We start from the raw sequence: 27,941 nt of genomic DNA, 5'->3' as shown, positions 1-27,941 counted from the left end.
ACACAAGTCTATTAGGTAATAAGTCTGTTTATTATTTTTATTTTAGTTTCCTTTCTGGCTTACAGGGCAGTCTGCACCACGTACACATTTCCCAGTATCACTGTCCAACCAGTAGTCATTTCGGAAATCGCATACGCATTGAGTGTTAAATTTAGTGCACGCATATGTAGGACATGCAAGAGGAGATTGGCCATTGAAATAGTTATAGCATTTGCTATTGCAGTTCCCACCGCAGCCAGGTGCCTCTCCCTTGGGGCAGGTTAAACCTGTAAAAAAATAATGCTTATATATCGCGTCCTTAAATCACATCAATCATTTATCCGCAAAAGATTCATGGTTAAAAAGGTAAGTTATACTCTGAACCAGCGTGAGTATTTTAAGCGATTGATGAATGTGGAAGAAGCAAGAGAACTAAGTCAGGATCGTAGCAAATGGAATTTCATATTCACAGTTTCACCCCCTGGGTGAATTCATGTATATATAATATATGTTATAGGAGTAAATCCACTCCGCCGTTGCATGGGTTATGCTATCTACGTCAACGCGACACATATCGTACAAATCAACCAATTGACGCAGCTTTTGCTACACAAAAGTCTTCTGTGGAGGCTGCATGTGTTGCGCTACCGGGTTTGGCGATAAAATATCGCGCATTTCAACCGTTAAACACAGCGAACGCTGTCTTCGTAAGTACATAAATGTCGTACAGCCATTTTGATCAATGGGTAGTCAGCTATATTTATTACGCGGTGCAGGATGAGATCCTAATGCCGCCGGGGCTGAATTCCACACAATTAAATTAGGTACCAAATACTTGAAACAACTACAATTATAATGAAAATGAATAAAAATAAGAAAAAAATGATGATAAATAAAATAAATTACCTGTTACTGAGAAAATTACAGTAAATATGTAAAAACACGACAAAAGTAGCTTCCACATGATGATTATGAGCGGTACTAAACTATTTTTTTATGAAGTCTATATATAATGTAGATTCATAGACACGAGTGGCTTTGTGAAGTACGTGACACCTGTGTTATCATTAAAATAATTATACCTAATTGAATAAATGTACTATTTATGCAAGTGCGATATAATTTACTGTATCTAGCGCCTCGACCCTGCGTCGTCTAGGTAATTAAATATATTTTTTTAAATATATGCAGGTCACAAGAATATAAAACGCATACAGATCTCGAGATTAACATGAACATACATAGGACAGTTCTCTATGGTACGTAATCCATTAGAAGTGTGCTGTCAACTTAATTCAGTTCGGGTTACACGCGAACGTTTTTAAACGTATTTATAAGGGTTATTTTGTAGCACATTTTTCTCTTTAAGTTAGTTATTTTTATATGCATATATATTAAGATTTAACCATTTGTTGTAGGCTTTCGTAGATAAACGAAATTCCTACAACGTAATTCGTAAACGAAGTCCCTTTCTTTTTCGGTGGGCAAGAAAATTACAGGTATAATCTAAAATAAAATTGGGAGTAATAACGCGCTACTACACATCTATGACCGACTCACCAACCAACCAACCATGTCTGACTCTGACTTCACCTGCAGAGCGTGTGGTAGACCTTGTCGCTCTCGGATTGGTTTATATAGTCATGAAAAAAGTGCCTCCTAGGCATTGTTTAAATCATCTGAAAAGATGGATGAGGCCTAAGTAGTAGTAGTACAGAACTATATACTCTCCATCTCAGCTTGAAATGGATGTATCTTGGAAATAATAAAACCAAAAGCGTTAAAATCCTTATCGGATTTGATTCCTACCTAATCCGATGTCCAAAGTCACGCAAAAAGGGCGCGCAATGTGACCGAACTTGATAAAGGATGAGACAAGCGAAATTAAAATGGGAAATGTTTCATGCAGTTGGTCGGTAGCCATTTTATCGTAATATTAAGGACCATGATCGTAAATGTATGAGACCCCTGTATGTATAAAGAAAGTCGTCATATAAGAAAAATATTAACTTGCTGAGTCACTTTGAATGAGATGTGTCTGGACTCATCGTCTTTGTATCAAGACTGGCTGCAAGTTGTCTTCTAATTACTAATTATGAACAAACTTTTAGAATGTGAATTTAAGTTTTATGTGTATTAATCAAATACTACATTATATTTGTACAAAAAATTCTTGCGTTTATTTTTCGGAAGTGGCTTTTGTAATATTATTATGTAAATTGTAATCACCTATTCAAATATCATGTCGGTAAATGGTAATATTATTTTACGTATATATATTTTTTTTAATTGTAAATTGACACAATTGCTAAAATGTTTTTCCTTTTAATTATTTATTTAGCACATAATTTTTTCTATTAATTTACATTAATGTGTTTAACTATTGGTTATGTTAATGACGTAAACGTTAAAAGACGCACTTGTTAGCCATACCTACGGCTCATATTTATTTTGCACTAATTAACTTATGGCAAGAGGAAATTATGTGATTGCCTATTTGTATGAATGTTGCTGTTGAGGAGCTCGGTGGCGCAGCGGTAAACGCGCTCGGTCTGCGATTGTTGAAGTTAAGCAACATTCGCAAAGGCCGGTCATAGGATGGGTGACCACAAAAAAAAGTTTTCAGCTCAAGCTCCTCCGTGCTTCGGAAGGCACGTTAAGCCGTTGGTCCCGGCTGCATTAGCAGTCGTTAATAACCACCAATCCGCACTGGGCCCGCGTGGTGGTTTAAGGCCCGATCTCCCTATCCATCCATAGGGAAGGCCCGTGCCCCAGCAGTGGGGACGTTAATGGGCTGGTGATGATGATGATATGAATGTTATATTGGTTTTTGGACATAATAGCGGACGAAGGATAACAGGATTACGAAAGCAGTAGGTATATAAAGCAAAGGCTGGTGGTAGGGCTGGCAGAGGAACACCTAGAAGGACGTACTTTAACCAAATTGGAGATGTCCTTAAGAAAGCTTCAGTAAGATCTGCTCCGAACCGGCGTGTGTGTATGAAAAGATTGATGAATGTGGAGGAAGCAAGAGAAGTATGTCAGGATCGAAGCAAATGGAATTCCATAGTCTCGGCTTACCCCGGTGGGAAAAAGGCGTGAGTTTATGTATGTATGTAATCGCCTATAAAATGTCTAGAGTGTTCGACTTAAGTGCTTATAATCTTCTAAAAAGTTTGGCATGTGAGTAATTTTTTCTGTTATAAAAATAAAATTCATCATCATCATAATTTAAAGACGCTCTTGTTGTTGTAGAATTATCAATTCTTGTCTATCAAAGGGCAATTCTTTGACTTCTTTGATATACCCAAACTGTTTAAGGAACTTAAAAACTTAAAAAAACATTTTCTGTTATGCAGCAACGAAGAATGAAAAAGAAAATGCACATAATTCAAATAGAATATTCTATTATGGCAAGATTTTCAAGAAACCAAGTATGATGTGTCTATAAACCTAGACCTGGAGGCTCCACGATATATTATTTATGTTTAGGTAGTCACGTATTTTTCGAGTAGCTTGGGCCCGCTTTCTCTTATGAATAAGTAAGAAGAAAAATGTCCGTAGCAATTGTAGGATGTTCAGAAATAAATGTCTGTAAACTGCGTCATGACGTCGTATGTATACGGAAAAGTGGTGTATATTTTGTTACTATGCAAGACGCTTCGATACATAGTTTTTAAAGGGACTTGCAAAATGTTACTATAAAAAGCAAGGCAAAAGATACTTTCAGTAAGTAAATTCGTTATAGGACATACAAAACTATTTCTGTTATAAATTGCCAATATGTTTATAAGTTCTTTTTTTATGACATGAAAAAACCAGACTAAAATAGTCTGTTTTCGTAATTATTTCTAAGTAAGAGGTCTCAGCGGAAAATTACGATTAAGAGTCATAATACCTACCTAATACCTTTTTTTTCTAATTGACCTTCAACAAGTTTTTCTATGATAATTACGTAGAATAAATGATTCTGATTCTACTTCAATATTAAGAGAGTCAAAGTTTATAATAATTAAGTACATTACTTACCTTAATTTTATTTTTTTTGTTCTTTATGGTTCCTGATCATTGAGAAGTGTCGTTCTGATCTCTTTTTTTTTTGACGTGATTTGCTGCAAAGAGCATTAAATACTTGGCCGGACAAAAGGGGTACTCAGAAGGGCGCGAACCTTGGCTCAGGACGTGGTCAGAGATTATATTTGAAATAATAAATCGACCTTGGTGGGCCAATTCGACTATTTCCTTCATTTTACGCCTAAATATACATATTACCAATCGGCGTAGTTGATATCGGGATCCTGGGCGTCCAGAACTCTCTTCTTAATATAATTAGGATAAAAATCCTGAAGTTACTCGGTATCAGACGCCAAAACTGATCACTCAAGCCAATCTAAATTCTCATGTGCAGCTTTATAGGTACAATACAATACAACGTAACAACGTTGTGTGTTTGAACTACACTTTATTGCACCAAAATAAAAAGAAATAATTACAAAAAGTCTCTTAACTAAGTACATGGCAAATGGCGGTCTTATCGCTACTAATAAGTAATTAAAAAGTACTGTAAAAAGTCCTCTTTATTTACCCACGTCGAATTTGACTGTTAGTAATTATAAAGACAGGCACAACTCTCGAATGTTTACAAGTTTTGGACCTTATGTTACCGCACTTCGAGGGTAAATATTTCTTTGAGTGTCTTTACAAAGTGAATCTTGCGTAAAATACAACGAGACCTATTTCAGCATAACATAAGCTCACAACTATATCCCAATTGGGGTAGTCAGAGGTACATCCATCTCAAGATGAGCTTACCTACATCTCAACGAGCTTTCTGTTCGACCGACGTGATAGGTGGTGAGCCGTATCTCCGTCTGTAACAGTCGAGCCAACTGTGTTAGTGAAAACTGCACTTAAGGTAAATTGGTCACATTGGTGCAAGTTCCACGGTTTATTTCAGATGTAAATAGGATGTAATATCTAGGTCACAAAATGGCATTATATATTTGAATACCTATGCTGTCTTAACTCAGGCTCTATCATGAAATATTAATGCTAGAATTGGTACTAAACGCTAAGCAATTGACGTAGGTAATCGGCGATCGATTCAACACAGCTTATAGAATAAAATTGTCGCTTGCTCAAACCCGCTATTTATCACTTTACAATAGAAAAATATATAACTATGCAGTGTTGTATTTTAGCTGGCTTTTTTTTTTATTTGTAGCCGTAGTAGCCCAGTTGGTACAATGCTTGCCTCTTACTCTTGAGGTCGCAGGTTGGAATCCGGCAAAGGCCTAAACCAATGATTGTCGAATTTGTTTTCGAATTTATGTTTGGATCAAAATGATTATCACGTGTTCAGCGGTGAAGCAAAACTTCGTGTGGATACCCACATTCCCGAGAAATGCATTTTCGGAGGTAACCTGACCTAACCTGTATTGGGCTGGTTTTCCCTTCGCGGGTTGAAATATGAGACAGGCACAAATAAATTATTTTATGCGCTTATTATATAACTCTTAAAATATTTTATTTTCTCGAACAAGCTTTACATACTAGAAAAAAAAACCATTTAATTTTTCATTAGGTAATATCTATTTTCGTTTCGTGTCATGAAAAGTTTCATCAAAATCTACTGGAAAATGCAAAGCGTGTGGTTTTAAAATCTACGTATAGGACATTGAAAAATATTGGTTTGTGTTCACTCACGTGTAAAAGATAGTTAGGTACATTAAAAATCTAATATTGTACCTACTCGGTACGCATTCGATAACCAACGAAATCCTTTGTTTAAAGTAAGCACGCATAGGCGAAAAATACTTTAAAACCGTTCCAGCATAAGGCGCGAGCCTCCCGCGGTACACGGAGAGGCCGCACACGTGTATTTACGGAGCGGCTACTAATGAATTGACGTCATTGATACATGCGTGCCTTTCTCCAATAAGTGATTATAATTATAGTTCAACGCTGTCGACGTGGGTCTCCGTTTCCACTGGAGCACACGCATATGTCCCACGACTGCACTATTCAGTCAATGCACCTTCTGGAACCGGCGCGTTTTATGTTTTTCGTATGAAGCCTGTGTCCGAGGATTGCAGTGGCACGTGCGTTGCCCGCTATACGCGCTATACATAGTCGTGCGTGGGTTTTCATGTATTCCAATGGAAACGTACACCCACGTTGTCAAACAAAATAAATACACGCAGCTACAATTCGCGGCGTGCCCGTACACAGCATGCGCCACGGTAGGCCCTTTATAGCCGTACAGTCTATCAAGCTATTGCCTCACGGCGTATGTTATCATTCCCTACAAACTGTAATTAAACTCTTCTTTCCCGTGTTGTCTTTCAATTTCACAAAAGCATCATCTCCTTCTTTCGTTGAGGCGGCGACAAATTTACATTCGAGAAAAAAACCACATTGCATATTTAAAAAACGAGAAAATTAAAATCAATTTCGATACCATCAATATTCCATTTTCTGTTCGTTATGATGGCCGACAAAGAGATTTTATTGAATAAATTATCTTTTATTAAAATATTTTTTAAAGAAAAACTGTTTTATACAAAGATTATACGTAATTATAACAGGTACGTACCACCTGACCTGATCTTTTAAGCTGGACAATGGTGCTAATTCCTTTAGACACCATTTAACTGTATTTTAAGTTATATTTGTCATTTTCTTATCCGCCGAAAAGGAAAGGGACGGGTAATCGTCAAGCATAAAATTTATGGAACACACGCCAATTTTAAGCATAAATTTAAAACAACTCTATAAAAATTTCACATTGGCTAATAACCTGACAGAATTAAGTTGACAGCACACGTCAAACGGTTTGCTTACTAGCGAGGTAGTTTTTTGATTCGCTTGCGTTATTCATTCTTCCTAAAATTAAGTGCTGTCAATAATCCGCTCCTTTCCTTTCTAGCGGATAAGAAAATGACAGGTATAACTTAAAGTACAATTAGGAGGTATTTGCAGGAATCGGGCCATTGAGCGTATTTAAACAGAATGTGTCGGCTATTTATCTTATTTCCGAATGTCTTAGGAACCTATTGTGACTTCTACCATGCGAGTTCTCACATATGGACTGTCTAACACCCGTTACGTTTCAGATTATAATTATTTAATATAGGGTTGTTGACAGTATAAAATACCGGCCAAGTGCAATTCGGACTTGCGCACGATGGGTTCCAACAACAGTACACTTTCATATTGAGATATCAAGCAAAAATAGGCAAAAAATCGCGTAATGCCGTGTTTATCGAAGTTTTTAAAATAGGCGTGTCTTTTCCATGATATCTTTGTATGCGTTCATAATTTATACAATGTTTCATTTGAACGCATTGTGCTGGATGCGGGCAGCGCAAGACCGATCGTCGTAGAGATTCTTGGGGTAGGCCTACGCCCAGCAGTGGGCGTCGTACGGCTGATAATGATGATGATGAATGTTCAAATATCACCGTACACCACGTACGTCTGTTTTAGACGATCCATGACTAGGGATGCACTTAATGGTTAATGCATACTTAAACTGACGCCTTTTTTCCACCGGAGAAAGCACAGACTTTGGAATTCCATTTGCTTCGATCCCGACATACTTTTCTTGCATCCTCCACATTCATCAATCGACAATTATCAATCTTCTTCTTCTATCGTGTGGGTTGTGAGGTGGATTACCAAAACCATCAACCCTGGTGTCGGGGTTACTATTGACCCGCCAAAGGCTCCTGACATGGCTCATGTAACTACTTACTTACATCAATAAGCAACAGCTTAACGTGCCTTCCAAAGCACGGATCATCTTACTTTCGGACAATCAAGTGAGCAGTCTGTAATGTCCTAATCAAACTAGGGATCACAAAGTGATTTTTGTGATATTTTCCCACCGGGATTTGAGCCCGGGACCTCCAGATCGTGAGCCCAACGCTCAAACCACTGGACCACGGAGGCCGATTTATCTAATACCATAACATACTTTTCACTGCTAGTAATCAAGGAAATGCATATAAGATGAACAAAGTGCTAACCCAGTGTTATTCTCGAACCCAAACTACCGAAAGTCACGTCCTTGTGACCACATTTATCCTGCTATAGCCAACCCTTTCACCTATATAGCTAAACCCTTCTACTAACACTACCGCTTCTTTTTTCGCCTTGGAAAATGTATTCAAAATCACACATTATTTCGGAATATCGCGTCGACGGCGGTCGAAGGCAACACGTGAGCGCAATGCAAACAACTACACCTCAAGACATGTTTCGTCACTTTAGCTGAAAAATACTGAAAAGGCAAAACATCGGACGACGTTTTCAACGAGAAATTGCATGACGTGTCCCGCTTATTCATACGAGAAATACTTGACGTGCCTGCATGGATTGGGAATGGGCCGATTTTGCGGGGCATATTATGTTGCTGTAGTTTTATGGTTTATGTTGTAGTGGTTCTGTTTATACTCGTATGCAATACATTTATATTTATTTATTTAACAGTTTATTGTACACAGAACAGGATATAAAACAATAAGACTAACACAAGACAGACAAACGGTTCAGCTTATTTCTAGTAGAAACTGTACGAAAAGATGCGTTTAGAAGATCTTGACATAAAACGCCAAGTACGGAAGACTCGACACAAGCCCTCCTACAACTATACATTTAATTCTGCTGGCCAGTTATTCTGTGCGCCATGTGGCCGAACCTTCAAATCGAAGTTCGGTTTTGCTAGCCACATTAGAGCCTATCATAACATCGACCTGGGGATGGACATTTAGGAGTCGCCGTCGCCGGACACGGCTTGGATGATGATGACAGTAGAAATCTCTAATTCATATTATTATACTGGGTGTTAGTGGCATCCTAACGAATACTAAAGGGATTATTCAGACCTTGATTCTGTGTTAATATCAAGTGGAATTTTCCGTCGCAAAATTCACGATTTTTTTAGTTTTTTTTAATTCTATAGGTACTTTAGCGATGGAAAATTCCACTTGATATTAACTCAGTATAATGAGCTGAATCATCCCTCTCAGTATTCGTTACGATGTCACTTAGACCCCGTGCAAGTACATACAAGTAGATAGTGTGTTAGTCACATCGTAACTAATACTGAAGGAAATGATTCAGACCATGATTCTGAGTTGATATTAAGTGGATTTACCTGTGGGAAAATTCATGAAAATTTTAGTGTTTTTTTTTAATTATTTTCCGTTCCATACGTTTGCGACGGAAAATAACGCTTGATATTAATCAGAATCATGGTCCGAATTATCTCTCATAGTTTTTGTTATGATGACTAGCACCCTGTATACATATTAGAATTCATACATATTATATATATACATATTAGTTTGGATTATACTAGATAATTGATATCATGTCATTGCCAGAACTTGCGTCCAGTTAATGGCAATAGGCTGGCCCCTATTACACGGGACTTAAACATAGCTGGCGAGGAGGGGGTGAATATGCTATACACTTCTGCCTTTCCAAGGCGTGTATCTTTTTTTTTTACATTGGGAAATGCGTTACGCATACCACGCCGCCCGGGGGGGCGACGTGGTTATGTGGGACTCCCCGGGTGTCGTCACCCGGTATACCCACTAAAACCCAACGGTGTTCCTCCTTGTCGCCGTGTGGCGGGGATACTGGAACGCAATTGCACACAACCGCGTCCCCGCCGGCGGATGCCCTTTGGGGCCCAGCGCCCATGGGAGTGCGTCAAACGCCTCCCCCTCCGCCGAGGGCTGCCCGGAACACTTGGGGAGCCCTACAGCGCGGGACCTATGTTGTGGACGGCGGTCCCCCGACCACCGTCCACAGGTCCCCGTCAAGGCGGCGCTCGGTCGATTGCGACCAAGTACGCCCGTCGCCGCCTTCCCGGTCGCCTGCGGCGAATCGGGAGCGAGTCGACAGAGTCTTCCCACTCCCTCTCCGCCGCTGCCTTCGCGGACATGACTATGTTCGCGAAGGTGGCGACCGCTCTCCAGGCCTGCTCGCTGCCGCTCATGGCCCTAACCATGGCCGGCAGCGAGAGGTCCGCCTAAGGCGTGTATCTACATTATGTTCTGGTGCCTTGTAACTCTCTCTACCTTACGTTATGAACTCAAGGATAACCTAGCGAATGACTCCCAAACTATTTCTGAATATTGTTTGAAATATTACTTACCATTATTCATTGCTTGAATTTTTATTGAATGTAGTCACAAAACGTGTCTACCTAAAATGAAAATTCGGAACATAATTTAGAATTTTGAATAGACTGAAGTTAATCATATTATGAGCGGGTTAATCGTTTGAGAATGCTTTACTGTGGACGGGTTAGTTTGGCAAATTATGCAATTTCACATCGCTCTTCGACTACGGAGCACACATGAATGAATTCTATTTAGTTTAAACTTAGATTAAAACGGCCTTTAATTAAAGAGATTCAGATAACATACAAAAACAGACAAGCCAACGTAACTGTTGAAAAATTATGATAATTTCCCATTATGGAACATAAGATAACCCAACTCACAACAATTAGGGTTGTCATAGATACATCCATCGCAAGGTGAACTAAGTACCTACGCTTCACCGAGCTTTCTGTTAGACCAACGTGGTAGGTGAGCCGCATCGCCGTCTATAATGGTCGAGCCAATTGCGTTAGTGAAGTAAATTAATAACTCGCTGGTGCAAGTCCGGCGCCGAAGTTCTCGCTGCCTGATCGAGAGGCAAGCAAAAGATAGAAAGAGAGAGAAGAACAAATGTCAGGTTTGTCTTTAGAAGTTAAGGAATTGGCTATAGATAAAAGTAAAAATTCTACACAGATAAAGACTATTTTATGTCGTCTTTTTGTTATTATTTTTCTTCTCCCTATTGGTATGCAGAAAGACAATTACGAGAAAAATCCATCAATCCTTAGTTTCCACGACTACATTGCAGGTTTCAGTCGCCTGGAATGCGCGAGTACCTTTTTTCTTCCTCGTAGCAAACAGGTCGGAAAACTAATTAACTTTTATAAGAAATAACCAGAAATAGAGACAAATAAGTTGAAAGTTCGCTATTTTATTTGTGTATCTTGAATGTACAGGTCTGTTGAGCGTATGAGAAGCATTGTAGAGTGGTGGGTGAAAGAAAATTTTAAATATGGCGGAACTTCAGTCGGCTTTTTACATAGTAGGTATATTTAATTTTGATGATTGATAAAAAATATATTTTTATTTTGCCATGTACAGTCATGAGCAATATAATGTACCCACTTTAGGACTCTGTCGCACTAACAGTACGACATATTTTGATAAGATACGTGTACTTTGAAGTACAAATGGTGTGCTAAATATTGGCATAGATTTCAAAATGATAGTTGTAGCCGTTAACGAGATATAGAAATACACCATCAGTTCTGACGTCAGGATGGCCGGTGTATGATTTGCCATTTAGCGCTCAACTTTTTTAAGTAGTTAGTTTGTAGTTATATTTGCTTTGTTTTCTATATTTAAGTACATATTCTGTACAATTTATCACACATTTATACAGTTTATATACATAGGCGGACCTAATGTTCACAAATACTTTTGAGTATTTGAGAAACATTTTAATATACTTTGCCAGTTTATATTTAGCACAAAACTTACATTTACAAAGGCTAAAAATGTAACAACTGAAGTGATGCAGTGACAAAAATGGTTAGTTATTATTACCCAACTATGGCAAAGAAAAAAGTAGGGTTATGTGTTTAACCGCTATGTATGTATGTGTTTGTAAATCTACGATTGTTCCCTCCTAACTACTGAACTACTTAACAGAATTTAACTAATTAGGTGGCAATGGAAGAGTCTTGATTGGCCGGTGGTTATAGTCTACGTGACGTCACGCTAAACTCGACCAATATTAAGAGGGGGGCGGGGGGGGTCCCACACTAAACGCCGCGGCGACGGCGCCGGCGTCGCGTAGACGTTGCGCAGGCGCTGCCACGAAGACGACGCTCGAAAGACGCTAGTGTGGGGTATTTCTAAGTACTAGATATCGACCCACGTTGGTATAATGATTTCGCAAACAATGACAATAAATTTATTCATTTTCAAAATTCGTTCGCAATAGGTAATCTGTTTTGTCGAAAACCGGACGGAAACATTTAAATAAACCCCCTTGAAACTCGGAGATATAGCGATCGCAGTTAGATACTTTAATATTAATCGACATATTTTCCATTCCTTTGAAGCCGAACAATTTACGGCTAAATTACGAAACTTCCTACGAAGGAGGTATACCTATTACAGAAATTATCTACATATATCGTTATTTAATACTACTTTGTAGGAGCTTTTCTTTGAAATTTTAATTAATTCAGGTAATTGTTCTGCGATGTTGAGGTAATATTCATTAGCAAAATATAGAACGAGTAAGAGACGAAGGCACTCTTTATTATATGAATAAAATTTACATTTTGATTTTCTCGCTCAGCGGCGGTCGCCTCGCCTTTGCCATTGACTTTGTAAATAAAACTACTTAAAACTTAAATGCTTTGACTTTTTCATATGCTAACAATGATATTAAACATTACGTGGAATATGTTTATGTGCATGTCTTTATTGCATTTCTTTCACAACGTACCACATTTATTCACTTTATTTGCATAATTTTAATGTAAGTAAGTAAATATAATCGCATTGCAAATGTTCCTAGATAAATTATAGTCAACGAAGGCAATACTTTCAGTTCTGACACATACACACACACCTAGACAGTCCTTCGCCACAGTGCTTAGTAAAATAAAGCTTATCGCCTGTTTGATGTCATGTTAGACCTTTCTTACTGTTTAAATAATTAAGTATGTTATAAAAGTCTCAATTTTTTTACTAACTACCTATAGCTTCCCACACCAATTTATATTTATTTGTCCATGGAACTTTCAGTTGTTCCCGATTTTTTATTTTTCCTAAGAGTTTGCTTACCACGCCATACGACCACGGCTATCTCCTAAACGTCATACTATTCGGAAGAACTTATATATACTTATTTACTTGTTTCATACTTTAAGCCGTGGTAGCCCAGTTGGTGAAACGCTTGTCTTTCACTTTCAGGTCGCGGGTTCGAATCCAGCACAGGCCTAAACCAATGATTGTCGAATTTATTTTCGAATTCATATTTGGATCATAGATCATTATCAGGTCCTCATCGGTGAAGGAAAACATCGCGAAGAAACAGGTATCCGATTCCGAAGCATGTATCATCTTACTTTCGGACAATCAGATGATCAGCCTGTAACGTCCTAATCAAACTAAAGACCTGCGGATCGTGAGCCTAACACTCATGATGAAAAGGTTAGACGAAGGCCGTTTCCCTTGGAGCCACGCTCTTGTCAGTGTAGCATTCTCCATGATTGTGTCATCATCATCAGCCCATTAACGTCCCCACTGCTGGGGCACGGGCCTTCCCTATGGATGGATAGGGAGATCGGGCCTTAAACCACCACGCGGGCCCAGTGCGGATTGATGGTTATTAACGACTGCTAATGCAGCCGGGACCAACGGCTTAACGTGCCTTCCGAAGCACGGAGTAGCTCGAGATGAAAACTTTTTTTTTATTTGTGGTCACCCATCCTATGACCGGCCTTTGCCAAAGTTGCTTAACTTCAACAATCGCAGACCGAGCGCGTTTATCGCTGCGCCACCGAGCTCCTCCATGATTGTCTATCAAAGGCCAATTCATTGACTTCTTCGTTCGCTTTATCTTTAATTTGTCTACTCTTCTTGGTTTTCCTGTTCGGGGATTTATTGAATTTATAATTACGTATTAATTTGCACAAGGCACGTGTACACATAGCTGCGGCGTAACAGGAAGGAAGTTGAAAGAAAACGAATATTAAATGATCATTCATTTAAAATCCACCAAGCAGCAGGGGAGCAGTGTGGTGCAGTATGCTTCATACCCCCTCTGGTTGAATGAGGGAGGCCTGTGCGCAGCAGTGGGACGTATAAAAACGTAGGGATGCCAACACGCACCTATTTAAATATTTGTCACAAATTATTGGATATAATTTAAATTATATCCAATAATTTGTGACAAATATTAACAACCTCCGTGGTCTAGTGGTTAGAGCGTTAGGCTCACGATCTGGAGGTCCGGGTTAGATTCCCGATGGGGACATTGTCGAAATCACTTTGTGAGACTGCCCTTTGTTTGGTAAGGACTTTTCAGGCTTAAATCACCTGATTGTCCGAAAAAGTAAGATGATTCCGTGCTTCGGAGGGCACGTTAAGCCGTTGGTCCCGGCTATTAGCCGTAAAAACACCTCCACCAACCCGCAGTGGAGCAGCGTGGTGAAGTATGCTCCATACCCCCTCCGGTTGATTGAGGGGAGGCCTGTGCCCAGCAGTGGGACGTATATGGGCAGTTTATGTTATGTTTATATATCCAATAATAATTATTGCCGTAACTCAAATTACGACCAGGAAACGTGGAAGCCGGTATTAGGTGAATCTAAATGTATCCCGTGTAGGCACTGACAGTTGGTAATATCTACCTAACTAGGGCCGGCTACAGTCAGGAAATAGGGAGACGCCGACGAAATAGCCTCACGATCCGTTTCGGTCGTGAATGCAAATTAATCTCTCTGGCTGCTCTATCGCCTATGCTGTCTATGTGATGGTGAATACTAAACTCTGGTTTATTTTGAGTTAACGCTTTGAGTGTCTTCCTGAATATTGAGACCTCATTTGTATTCTTCGTTTTGACGCCGCTTATGAAGGTGCAAGTTTCTATTAATCCATTTGCCAAGTGATCATTGCAGCGTTGATAACTATTTAAGGGTGTGAACTCTGGAGTTAACTAATTACTAGTCGGACAATTTTTAGAAGCACATTTTATAGCTTCGTAACTGTTTATGGAGTTGCGCACGAGCGAAGCTGTCAGTAGCAGCACCACATCACAATAGGTGAATAGTCGCAAATAAGAATAATCTATATTCTTATTATTTTTATGTTTTCAGTCATTTTTAATTTCTCTCTCTCTCTCTATTTAAGAGCTGCGCTCTTGTCGGTGGAGTAACCGCCATTCCTCTCTTCTTCCCGCCAAAACCTTCACCTCCCGATACGACACGACCTGCACCTTCTCTTTTATTTGTTTCATAAATGTTATCCTAGGTCTACCCCTTCCTCTCTTCCCTTCAATTTTTCCTTCTATAATGTTTGTTATAAATGAATCGTGTCGTATCAGGTGGCCAATCATATTTCCTCTCCGGTTCTCTATAGTCTTCAATATGGTTCTCTTTTCTTCAACTCTTTCCAGCACTTTTTCATTTGACACCATTTCAGTCCAGCTTATACCCTCCATCCTTCGCCAACACCACATCTCAAACGCTTCCAATCTCTCTCTGTCTCTCTGTGTCATAGTCCACGTTTCACTTCCATAGAGTGCAATGCTCCAAATATATGATTTAATAAACCGTTTCCTTATTTTTAATGATATGTTTTTGGTTTTCAAAATGTATTTTTTCCTGTTAAATGCTTGTTTGGCTATTGCAATTCTGGCTATTATGTCTTGTGTGCATTTGTAATTTATTGGTTCTTAAATTTCTTTCTATTTTGTGCAGTGAGTAATTACTTAGTTCCACCGATTATTTTCAGTTCAACCGTCTCTTCATTACGTTTGTGTATGCCTGGGGGTTAAAAAGGCCATATCAAAGCTATTTGACAGTTGTTTGCATTGCGTACTTACTTTTAATGTTACATTTTGTTGCGATGATTGTTGGCATTCTATTGCTTATTACTTAATATTATTTATATTCTTAGCTGCTATAAATGAGAACGTACTGTACTCTCATATTACCTAATCTACATTCATATAAACTGTCGCTGTGTGATATAAGTTGGCTGTGTGGGTATTATTAATACTCCAGTCCAGATTGATAATGCCAACATAGTTAACTTTTCAAAATAGTTCTCAATGTATGAGTCATAAATTTCCGTATGGCTTTATGGCCGGCGAAATATTTGTACTAAATTCATTCTTGTAAGTATTGTTAGACTGTGTCTGTAATACTGTAATTTATTAATATGTAATAAAGACTTTTGAAATCAATCAATCAATCACTTACTTTTATATACGTAAATGTTAAATTTCAATATTACTTTTTTATATTAATTGCTTCGATGTGGCCTTTTTGACTCCTAGCCTTTTTACAAAATATCTATACTTACACTAGTATAGGCCTACTCTTTTCTCTCAAAACAACAACTCTTTACCGCACACAAAACAAACATACAACATAAAAATTACAAACAAAAAAAGGAAACAAAAGGCGACTTTTACGCAACGTGAACAAGTACAGGCAGATTTCTTTTCTTTGTTTACTATTTCCTCCTATCCAATTCTTATTCTTCGTTTTTCGGCATACCTCCCATACATAGAGGTAGAAAGAGAAGAGTCTTGAAAAAAATTCTCAGTACGAGGTTGGAAGACAAGTAAATCAAGCTCGCTTGTAAGTTGCCTAACACAATGTCTGTGTCTGAGAATCCATATAGATCCACCAAGGTAAATTTGTTTACAGAGTCAAGATTCCCACCGCGCGCATTATGCAACACCGTACTCTAAATACGTCTCCGCTGTTACGAATTAATTATTTACCAAGTTTCTAGCGGCGTGAACTTCTCTCTACTCACTGCTTCACTCGTGACTGTTTTTGCATGACGTTTTTAATGTTAAACGTAACGAAAACGAGGTTTGAATATTCACCTTTTCTGTGGAAGCCAGTATCGAAGCAAAAACAAATATATTCTTTATCATAAAAATATGTGTTGCTGTTACATTTTCTTGTAATTTCTTCCCTTCAGCAATAACACCTTGCTGAAATGACGTAGCTTCAAAGAATGTAAATTGACCCTCAATAAGTTTGACCACGATACAGGTTAAGTTACATTCCTGCGAAAATGCATTTCTATGCAATTTCCTCACGAAACCCACAAAAATAAAAAAGGCCGTATAGAAACAATTCATCTAAAAAGAAATATTGCAATTCGACATTTGCGCATATAAAAGTAAGTGCGCAATGTTAACAAGCGTCAAATAGCAATATTGCTTTCGTAGATGAATTGGATCAAAGTGACCTATTAATTCGCCCCCCTCCCCATAATCACACTTTACAATTGTATATCACGTCAAAATGAACACCGACACCTTTTTTAAATGTTAAGACATGCTGAAAAGACAAGCACTTGTTCACCACTCCACCATTACAACATGCTAAGTATACAAGTTGTCTTCTATTCTGGTTGATCTTCTTTTGACGTCACTTATTATCGGTTTCCTCAGATAGCATAAACTACTTGGCCGGAATCAACTATACGGCCAAACTGGTTGATCTGATCAAGGATTCGATTAACCTTAATAAGGATTACAAATATACTTTATTGCACACAACATACGAAACAAGGACGAAAGATACAGTAAAGTCTGGCGACCTTATTGATAAGCAGCAATTTCTCCTAAGCAACCAGTGGCGAGACGTCATTACGGGAGGACAACGGGATAGAATATAATCTACTAATGTAGATAAGGTACAAGCCTTATCTCCGGTTAAAGGTAAATGGAAACCGCATTGTCAGCAACAAACCAAATGCAATGGGTAAAGCGAAACTCAAAACGGATTCGCAATAATGGCATACGGTCAAACAGGCTGGCTCACTCAATGAACTAGAATAGAAAACATTTGCTATTCATTGGAAATTTGGGACAATGAAAACTCGGTTTATAATAACATCGGTACAACTCATTCTAAAAGCAATCAGCTGTGTAAAATGGACTGCAATATTTGTTTTTGTAGACCAGATTTCAATAACTATTTACAAATATGTTTACTAAATCAACACACGATATCTTCATTTCAGAACCCCCATACTGTCGCCGCCGGCGTGGTCGACGATTTCCTTCATTCGGCGCTTATCGCTATCAATCCACTAGGGTCGATTAATTCTTTCAAATATTTTTTCCTCTCAGACGACGCCCTGAGCAGAGGTTCGCGTCCAACTGGGCACCCTCAGGCCTGTTAACTCAAATTTTATACCGGTTGAGACCCTTCAGCGCTACCCATTTGTCTGGCCAAGTAGTTAATGCCATTTGCGGCAAATCTAAAATAAGTCACGTAGAAAAGAAAACACATGAAACTTCCATGGCTACTAGAAAGACGAGGAGGTTGACAAATGTCCATAAGACCATGAAGTCGTTAGGTCTCAAAGAATGTGATGATTGCCAGCGAGATATCAGGCACTACATGATTGGAAACTTTCACTTCTTCCACTATCATCAAAATCTTCACACATAGTCGCTTACTGTAAGGTAACATGAACCATGATGATAGGGGCTTTTGATGGTTCGATTGTAACCCTGACTCGTGTCCTATCGTTGATTTTGTTTTTAAGTTCACTTATTATAGATTTTCGTCATATTGCATTAAATACAGTGAGGGTTCTCATCTGGTACCACATTTGATGATGTCGCTCATTGATTTCACAACCCACTCAATAAATGAAGAGTGTAGAGTTCACCATGTTCATTTTAGAGCTTCGCGTTCGCACCAAAAGTGATAAATTATCTTTTGATTACTTATGATTTAGGCTACACTAATTACATTAATCTATATCGTCTTCAACAGAATTGGAGGTGGTGGCCCCGCAACAGAGCATCACACCCTGAGTAAAATCAATCGCCAACATTTCAATTTACACGAAATTGTAATAAAACGGGTGGAAAAACTATTCCGTGGTGCCGATGGAAATAAAATTGTCTCTTTTTCGATGTAACCAAAGGAAGTAGATCGAAGCGATATTTTTTGCGGTACGCGCCACAACGTTACACGCAGTGCAAATTGGGAACGAATCAAATATGCATCGCTCGTCCAACCGTGAGATGGAATATTCGCATTAGTGTGGGCTCTCAAACTTCACCTCGACTAGAATATTAAGAGTAATCTGGTAACCTAATCTACATACATACACGCGTACAAGCATGAACAATATAATGTACCCACTTTAGGACAATGTCGCTCCAATATATTTGACATTTAGTGAGACTTACAGTTCAATTAATCAAAAAAGTTAATGTGACATGGTACCAAGCAAAGTGTGTACGTATTAATGCTCGTGACCATACACATATAAATGCACACTTACCCTAAGAGACGGACAGAGTTACAAAGTATGGCGACATACCACTAAGTAAACGACATAATAATGCAAAAGAGAGTAGGTAGGTACTTTGTTATTAGCAAATACTTAAGATACACTGAAATAAGAACTTAATTAATTTAAAGACACAAATAAGTCGCCATAAAATTCGTTCCTCGGTTCAATCCCCACAAAATTAAGCAAGAACTTGCTTCATTTGAGAACCGCAGTACTAGTGGGTACTCGAATAACAGAATATTTGGATCTACTACCGCAGACTTGATAAGATTGGAATTTCATTCTCTGGTTGCCCGAGGGCTTTAGCTTCTTACATTTCGCTTAAAGGTATCTCTCAAATTACACATTTTCTTCAAGTTAAATTGAATGATATTTGAACTTCACTATTTTAAATATAAAAAAAAAACTAAAACTATAGAAACACAGTAGCGTGGTGGAGTAAGCTCCGTGCCCCATGTAAAATCTGGTTGTTAATTTTATACACAGGGAATTTTGTTAGTTAGATTAATTGAAGTAACACAAAACCGCATATGGTATTCATTACGTATTTGGTATGATATGGTATGGTATTTATTGGTACTTGGGCTTGAGGGTGTAAGTGACATCGCAACGAATACTGAGGGGATGATTCAGCTTATGATTCTGAGTTAATATCAAGTGGAATTTACCGTCGCAAAATTCAAGATTGATTTTGTTTTTAACTCAGAATAATGAGCTGAATCATCCCCCTCAGTATTCGTTGCGATGTCACTTACAGCCTCAAGCCCAAGTACTTACAGGTAGCCATACAAGTACATATATGGTTGTTAGTGACACCGTAACGAATACTGAGGGGGATGATTCAGACCTTGATTCGATTTTAAGAAATTGATCTAGAGCAATAAGGCCACCCAAATTGTACTGTATTCATGTGTTATGTCTGATTGTTCAAATTTAGTTCTGTGCAATAAAGTATATTTGATTTGATTTGAACATTAAAGATAAACCATGTCGTTGAAGAATAAACACTTGAGTAAAAGTCCACATTACTTGGGAAACACTTACGTAAACTCACGCCCGTAATCCCCGTAATGGGGTGGGCAGAGCCACAAGTAATCAAAGACAATTTGCGGCCACTGTTGATTATGATGTCGTAAGCATATGGTGAATCTTATGGTGATAAGGGATCCGGCTATCGCCCATAACATTAGTCTATCACGTTAGAGGACACATTTTACGACATTCCCAGGAAGACAAGCAGCTGAACGTGTTCTATGTTTTTATTTGCCCTCAGGACAGCACAGAAGCACTTATAAAAAATCGATTTTAAGTGAGTACTTCAAAAGACCTTCCTTTTTAAAAATATAAAGTTGTCTTCGTAAAAGTAAAAGCAACGTTGGTAGAAAATGTTAGAACATTTATCTTGGGAAACAGCACGGGATATACTGAAGGAGACACCCAATAGAAATTCTGCTCAAAAGTGCACTTACTTTGATTGTAGTATTGCTATTCTATTTGACGTTCTTCAATTTGGAAGTTGCCGTTCTAACGTACTTGCAATAAAATGATTTAATAATTTCGAGTTTTAGGTATACTTACGATATTTGGTCAAGTATCAATCAATCAATAAAAAAAGTAAAAAAACAAAAATGATAAGGTATAGGTGTATGGTTTCCCAATGACTCGATTATTCTAGCCATAGAAGCGGCCAATCAGCTCGCCACACCAAACACTTCAGGACCCCGATACCGACCCCGCCGGCGTGGACGACGCTATCGACCCACTAGGGTCGATTAATTCTTTCAAATATTTTTCGAGGTTTGCGCCCAACTGGGCACCCTTAGGCCTGTTGTCTTAAACGTTGGGTGAGAGCTTTCAGCGCTCATTTGTCCGGCCAAGTAGTTAATGCCATCTGCGGCAAACTTACAATAAGTCACGTCAAAAAAAGGTCAAGTATAAAAAAAACATAAATATTTGTGTCCTATAATTTCAAGTTATTTAAAAAAACCGACTTCAAAATCTGTCTAATAAAAGCAAGATCTAATATTGCGTTAAATATAATGTTAGTATCAGCAATCACCGCTTCATAACTTGTAATGATCCACGCAAGCATTATTATTGTTGATCGAAGTATCACAAATTCAAATTCAAAAATATCTTTATTCAGTAGGTAACATAGTTACACTTTGAATCGTCAATTTTTACATAACGAACGTCTCATCCGCATAAAACTACTGCAGCTTCTCACAACCTGTATAGCCGGGGAAAAGAAGCTGCAAGAAAAACCTCCACACCACAGACCTTATTACAAGTGCCTAAGTGTTGTCTTGTAAAAACTTGTAAAATTCCGTGTCAAAATTGATATTGATTGATGCACATATTAAATAACTCTATTTAACTTTTATATACGAAGTCCTGGTACCTACCTAATGAAAACATTCTGCAAGTGTCTAACTTTCTTGGAAAATTATGAGATTCTTAGCAGATAATACAAACAAGATTGCAACTTCATACCTAAGTTGTACAATTTTCATATCAATTTTATTTTTCGAATAAATTTTTAAAAGAGCTTTTTCTTCTTTAAGATTTTATCGCATCTTTACTAAATAATACTTTATAAAGTAGCCTGAAGGGAGCTTTTAAACTTAACTTTCCATATAAATTCATTGATAAAACTTTATTTAGAATTTGTCAGACGCAAGTACTGACTTAAATATCAAAATAGTTCATTGTAGAGATAAAATTATTATTCTATAATTATTTTTCATAAATAAATCAACCTAAATACAAAATGTTTAAGTACCTACTATTTATAATGTATGACATTGTGTGGTTTTACATTTTTTCAGTGACTATATTTTGTCCGGTGACACAGTTCCCCTTTCCGCGTGTACCAATTTTTAGCTACCTACCCTGAAACTGCGAAAGTCCCATATAAAATCAATCCCCTCTTTAAACGGGTTGAGGACAGATTTCCAAAAAAAAATAATGATGGACGATTTGTTCTTAGTCACAAATAGTAGGCATACCAATTTTTAGGTTTCTACTGAAGTTTTTAGGAAAGTGGGGGGTTAGAAAAAGACAAAAAATAGACTATGTCACTCTCTATCACTTCAACTACCTTTACTTAAAAAATCATGTCAAGTTTGCCGTGAAGAAAGGACAAACAAACAGACATACACTTTCGAATTTATGATATTGGTATGGATTTATTATAACTGAAAGGGAAAATAAATATTATACAGGGGGTTTGTGACATCGTAACGAATACTGAGGGGGATGATTCAGACCATGATTCTGAGTGCGACGGAAAAATCCACTTGATATCAACTCACAATCATGGCCTGAAATATCCCTCAAAGTTTTCGTTGCGATGTCACTAACACCCTGTATACCTACTACCTACCCTTCCAGTTCCGGCATGGTTTACTTGTCTATTTGTAGATAATTTTGCTCTCACACAAACCACCACACACCAAAAAGAAATGGAAAAATATTGAGAAGGCGAATTATTTTAATCCCGCTGCGTGCAAATGAAATGAATTGGAATTAAATAAAATTTATTCGCTCTCGTGGTACAAAATATTTTAAATATATATTGTAACAAAAAAGTCTATCACTCAACCATAATAGCGTGCGAATATTAATATTAAATAATTTATAATTAAATAACTATTATTAAATATCTATTACGTTTCAAATACACAAAAATTAATTAATTAAACTTAATTTAAATAAACAGTTGTCACTTTAAATTTAAATATTCATTCACTGAATAAAAGCTATGGTAAATATTTTTTTTTTTAATTTACTATCAAAGAAAAGAAACAATATTTTTAGGGCTTATACACATGCGTCAAGTATTTTTTGAACTACTAATGCAAGTCTCCTAGGTTTTATAATTTTGTACCTAGGTAAACAAAGAACCGAAAATGTTTCTTATGGTTCCGTTTAATTTACAGCGTATTTTTCACATACATAAAATGTTATAAAATGACTAAGACACACTTGGTTTGAAAAAAATAATCATATTTTGAAATAAACACTTCAACCCGCATCACAAACAACCGCCATGTTTGTTTACTAGAATATTTATATACCATCTGATACAAACATACATATATGACGGCGCCAACGATAGATCGACCGAACTATCAGTCACCCGACAGTCCGACGATCTATAAAAAAAGAATGAAGTGTTGCCATTTGATTCATTCTGACGTAACGCCAGGTATTGGTGTTCGTTCGCGCCCTTTTTATGAGGTGCAAGACGAACGGTCAAGTGGACAACGGACTCACTTTGTTTTGGTCGATTTGGCACGAAAGAACACTCGTTTAATAACTACACAATCTACACGGTGTATCTCGCATAAAAGAATAGAAACACGACGTTCCACCCGATACGTGGTGTTCTTTCGTGCCAAATTGACCAAAACAAAGTGAGTCCGTTGTCCACTTGACCGTTCGTCTTGCACCTCATAAAAAGGGCGCGAACGAACACCAATACCTGGCGTTACGTCAGAATGAATCAAATGGCAACACTTCATTCTTTTTTATAGATCGTCGGACTGTCGGGTGACTGATAGTTCGGTCGATCTATCGTTGGCGCCGTCATATATGTCACGTCGATAATAACCTAATTATTGAATCATTATTCTAAATATAACTGGTCAATTTTGCCTTTTCAACCGAGGGGCGAGCTCAAATGAGCAAGTGATAAAAAAAAATAAGTTAAAAGAAAACATTTTGAAACACCGAGCACATCCATTATGCAGTCACATTAACAAGCCAAATATTCGTTAAAAAGCACTTTGGAATTGTGTTTGAAAAATGAAAGCCTTTATGATACTAATTTGGATTACCTATACTTATTTGTAAATACAATATACTCACGCAATTAGCGTTACTTAACTCGTGTGTGAGCCGTGGTAGCTCAGTTGGTAGAACGCTTGCTTCTCACTTTAAGGTTGCAGGTTCGAATCCAGCACAGGCCTAAACCAATTGTCGAATTTGTTTTCGAATTCATGTTTGGATCATAAATGATTATCACGTGTTCAGCGGTGAAGGAAAACACAATCCTGAGAAATGTATTTTCGGAGGTATGTGAGCTAACCTGTATAGGGCTGGTATTTCCCTGCGCGAGTCGGAAGATCAAACAGGCAGTCGCTACTGTAAAAAGGCGGACCTGTCAAATCTTCAGGTAAGGTAAGCGGAGATGTGGAAAACGGGGTAATGCTAGGAAGATGATATGAACTTGTGTTAGAAAGCTCACAATATCACACGACAGAAGAAGACGGCTCACTCCATGAGGGATCACGGGGTACTCACGCATAAACTCTTATGTATAGGAAAATTATGTACGTATATGAGACGTCAAAATAATATATGTAAAATTTATTGTAGCTGACCTTTTGTGGGTCACTGAGGGTGTTTCATTATGAGTTGGACCTCATAACCCAGGCGATAGAAGACTTTGAATATATGGTTCAAATTGCGTATTAAATTGCTTGGTATCATGCAGTGAAATGGCTGGAAAGTAAATGGTCTGGCAACCGGACAGCCCCGATGTTGTCTGGTCCAATGCACTAATTTGCAATGCGAGTTCAGTTTTCAGCACCCCGCTGCGCAAACGCCTGCTTTCGACAGCTAAAGCGGGAAATTTTCGACTTTTAGTTTATTTTACACGTTCTCTGTCCGAGCTATTGAAACTTTTATTATTATTTGCCTTTTTCAGTGTCGTAACTTAATACTTTTAGCAGGTATTAAGGTTCTGGCAATGATTTTGCAGAACTTAGTTAGGCTTAGTTTTGTTTAGATTAGTAAAGCTTTGATATTTCCTAATATTACTTCGTAATACACATAATATGTTATCGACTATTAATAGAATTTCGCATATAAGTATTGTATTATATCGTTATCTACGAATATAAAATTCGACTTTTTTTTCTTTTTTATGTGATAGGGCATGATGGAAAAGATTATATTACTTCAATCCTTGTTTATTAAAAACGTTTTATGAATTTAATACATTTTCCATTTTAAAACAACCGACCGCCATTTCCCTGTCATCCGCAATCCTCTCTCTCGCTCACTCCTCGTTCTCTTTTTCACGCATCTTTACGTTACGTTTCATTCAGCCTACTATTCCTACATAATATAAAAGACCATTATTGTACCACATTTTTGACGAATAATTTCATAACTAATTTCATCGTTTTATAAATTATGAATTACGAGAACGCCTTCGGTATAATAAATATACAAACGCTCAAAGAATTCCGAAACAACGCGAAATAAACTGAGGCTCGCGGGTTAAGTATGAAAATTGAGCCATCACTTAAAAGTCCAATCGATCATCGTCAAGTAATTAAACGACTAAGCAAAGCTATAAAAGCAATGTTCATTTAACAATTAAGTACTGCCCTCTAGACCGTGGGGATTCGTTAATCATGAAATATAAGTTTGTCGCCTTGTCGTGGCCGGGATTATCCATTTTGTTAATTGAAGTGTCAGGGTAGGTCACGCGAAACCCCGATTAAGGCACAATGCACACGCGCGATTGTAAGTCGGCCGACGGGTTTGTCTTTAATGGAAAAGGAAGATAGATGTTGATATGTACAGGCAGGAAGAAGAGCTCAGTAAGGTTGGAATACCAATGAAGGAATTTATTCCTGGTTTATGCTGTAGATAAGAATGTTGATCCCTTAAATAAACTTGAAAACAGAATAATTCCCCACGACCTTATTACTCTAGCCATAGAGGCAGCCAATCAGCTCGCGACACCAAACACTTCAGGCCCCCATACCGACCCCGCCGGCGTGGTCGACGATTTCCCTCAATCAGCTCTTATCGCTATCGACCCACTAGGGTCGAGTAATTCTTTCAAATATTTTTCCTCTCAGACGACTCCCTGAGCCGAGGTTCGCGCCCAACTGGGCACCCTCAGGCCTGTTGTCTTAAACGTTGTACCGGGTGAGAGCCTTCAGCGCTCCCCATTTGTCCGGCCAAGTAGTTAATGCCATCTGCGGCAAATCTACAATAAGTCTTGTAAAAAAAAAAGAGCGTAACTAACGAGAGAGTAAAAATCAGATAAGAACAATTCCGTCGCCTGTACGATCTGTTGAATCTATCCTATATGCATTTTCTATTTTTTTTTGTTTTGTGAATCACATACATACATAGATACCATAAACATCTATTACATATAAACATTAAGTCATGGTTAACCGAACCACAGGTAATCAAATGACAAGTTGCAGCGTTTACGGCTTTCATGGTCTTGTGGTTGAGCTTTGGGCTCCCGATCCGGAGGTGCCAGGTTCGAATCTCAGTGGAGACATATTACTTTGTCATCCCAAGTTAGGTAAGGATATTACAGGGTGACCACCCGATTGTCCGAAAGTAAGATGATCCGTGCTTCGAAAGGCACGTTAAGCCGTTGGTCCTGGTTACAACTTACTGATGCAAGTTTGTAATTGTCACATGAGCTATGGTAGAAGTCTTTGGTGGCTAAATAGGAACCCTGACACAAAAAAAAACATTTGATGTATAATGATGAACGCAGCGGTAACCTAATCAGGTAGAACTTTATTTTAAAATTTTATGCCCAATCCAGTTCATATAATGTCAGTCACCTTCGTCATATGGAGCGCAATAAAGGATTTAAGTATGAATTATACTTTCAAAAAGATACACGTGTTTTTTGAACAAAGTAGGTACGTATAATACTCAGACGATACTCACAGGTCAGTCAACGGAATAAAAATATGAAAGCAGCAAGGAAAATGTCATAATATTACGGCACGCAATCACTCACTATTGGGATTTACGTATTCCTGCCAGGTCTATAATACCACAGAACCATACCCCAGACACTTCATACAAACAACCTCGTTTTACACAGACACTACACATTGACATTAGCAACACGTGCAACTGTGTGTGTGACGTCTGAGGGTTAACAATTACAATACCTAATTTAACCGTTATTACTTACTTAGATAGGTAGTACGACGAACGAAAGAAGCTTTTATAAATAATCAGTTACTTAATATTTATTTATTTTTGTACCACATAAATCACAAAAAAAAAATAACAATAATCTGTATTATAATATCTATAAATAGACTTTATACTTGACTTAAAAATCATTTTTACTTTAAGCACTTAGACTAGGTTCTATTCTATTGCAAATTATTAGCATATTGCATAAAAAATAAATAAAATATATTTAAATAAATAAATGAAAATAAATAAATATGTATAAATAGGCGATATAAATATTACTGTGAGATCTAATATTCGAATCTGACAAAAGAACTTCGGCGTCCAATATCAAAATTCGAACATATAAAGTAAACTGATAAAAATAAAAATAACGGTCCACGTGCTATCTTCATACTTCAAGTCTAAACTATGTTCAAGGGGGATGAGGTAAACCTAGCTCAAACGCTGGTGGGGAGTGGAGAGTTGCCGTTCTATAGGTACGTATTATTTCCTATTCTACGCCAGAAGTAAAATATTAGTATTGTAGGTATATTCTCATATTGTGTGTGGGCGGTATGGCTGTCTGAGATTATAAATATAACATAAAATAAACAAGTTATATACGTTCCACTGCTTGCCACAGACCCTCTCAATGAACCGGAGAGGGTATTGAGCATACTCCACGCAGCTCCACATTAGGTTGGTGGAGGTGGTTTTTTACGGCTAATAGCCGGAACTAACGGGTTAACGTGCCCTCTGAGACGCGGAATCATCTTACTTATTTAAACAATCAGGTGATTTCACCCTGCAATGTCCTTACCAAACAAAGGATAG

General features: G+C 37.9%; 1 protein-coding gene and 1 long non-coding RNA gene across 2 annotated transcripts in view; one reads left to right on the top strand and one right to left on the bottom strand.

Annotated features, from left to right (window-relative positions):
• Positions 1-9: 9 nt before the first annotated feature.
• On the bottom strand, positions 10-957 carry LOC126366851 (uncharacterized). The gene is made up of 2 exons (XR_007566420.1): positions 886-957; positions 10-266 (listed from the first exon to the last, which is right to left on the bottom strand). It is a non-coding gene; the product is annotated as an uncharacterized LOC126366851 (long non-coding RNA).
• Positions 517-27,941, top strand: part of LOC126366837 (antichymotrypsin-2-like) — a 303,399-nt gene continuing 275,974 nt past the window's right edge. Inside the window, exon 1 of the mRNA XM_050010164.1 lies at positions 517-520. The gene's annotated coding sequence lies outside the window, so the exon portion shown is untranslated. The remainder of the gene's footprint in view (positions 521-27,941) is intronic.

This window comes from Pectinophora gossypiella, chromosome 5 (assembly GCF_024362695.1).
Source record: "Pectinophora gossypiella chromosome 5, ilPecGoss1.1, whole genome shotgun sequence".
Classification (NCBI taxonomy): Eukaryota; Metazoa; Arthropoda; class Insecta; order Lepidoptera; family Gelechiidae; genus Pectinophora; species Pectinophora gossypiella.
Note: the sequence above shows the minus strand (reverse complement) of the source record. Positions and strands in the feature narration are given on the sequence as shown.